This window comes from Mesitornis unicolor, unplaced genomic scaffold (genome assembly GCF_000695765.1).
Source record: "Mesitornis unicolor isolate BGI_N332 unplaced genomic scaffold, ASM69576v1 scaffold15381, whole genome shotgun sequence".
Classification (NCBI taxonomy): domain Eukaryota; kingdom Metazoa; phylum Chordata; class Aves; order Mesitornithiformes; family Mesitornithidae; genus Mesitornis; species Mesitornis unicolor.
Genome location: NW_010161905.1, coordinates 91,450 through 92,452, shown reverse-complemented (window position 1 = coordinate 92,452; position 1,003 = coordinate 91,450).

The following is a 1,003-nucleotide window of genomic DNA, read 5'->3' as shown; positions in this document are numbered from 1 at the left end:
ACCCGCGGCTGTTGCCGTCAGTGGGACAGTTTAAACAACGCCCGGAAACAGCGAATGCTTTTTTTTTTTTGCTTTTTTTTTGTTTTGTTGTTGTTTTGCCGAGTCCTATAGGACTTTCTGCTGAAATAGTAATAACAATAATGATAGAAATAAATGGACTGTTTGCCCAGAATGGGAGACTGTGACTGTGGGGCTCAGCAATGTGGTTCTGGGAAAATGGGTGAAAAGCTGCTACAACCACGGACCATTCTTCTGTTGAGGCTCCAACCAAAGCTTTTAAACTGCCCGGTTTGTTTAACTTCGTCTCAAATGACTGGGAGCCCGAGGAGGTGGACGGGAGGAGGTTTATTTTCCGTGGCAGACTGGAAGTTGATTTGGTGAGGGTGCCCCCCCCCTCCCCGTTTCAGGCTTTGCATTTGGTTCCCGGGTCGCAGGAGCTGTCAGGGGTGGCAGACACGGGCAGGCAGGTGCGGGGACAGGGACGGGGACAGGGGTGGCACTGCTACCAAGGGCTTACTCTCTCAAAAGTCCCCATCTGAAGGAAAGCAGCAGTCGGGGTGGGAAATTGAGCTCCCCGATCATTGCCTTCATCCGCGGCTGCTGTGGCAAAGGCTGGACCCGAGGGCGGGAGGGTGTGCGTGTGCGGGGTCTTTTCAGAAACACTCGGGAGAGGTGGGGGAAACGTTGCTCACGGGATTTATAGGTGCCCCGTGGGGTCTCGCGGGGGGATGCTCGGACACCGTGGGTGTGCGGGCTCTTCCTCCCCCTCCGCAGTTTCACGCACCTGCTCTGCGCCTCGGGGGTTTCACTTGCGCTGCTGCGGGTGGACATGTCCTGGTCAGTTTGGGAATCGGTGGGTCCCTGGTAGAGCTGGCTTTGCAGATCAGTGGAGTGACCCGGAGCAGAGTCCCCTAGGGCTGGTACCCGCCCCCGCTGCAGGCGGCAGAGCTGGTTTGGGGCAGCGCTGCGAGGAAGCTGGGGCGGTCGGAGGCTGGAAGGGAAA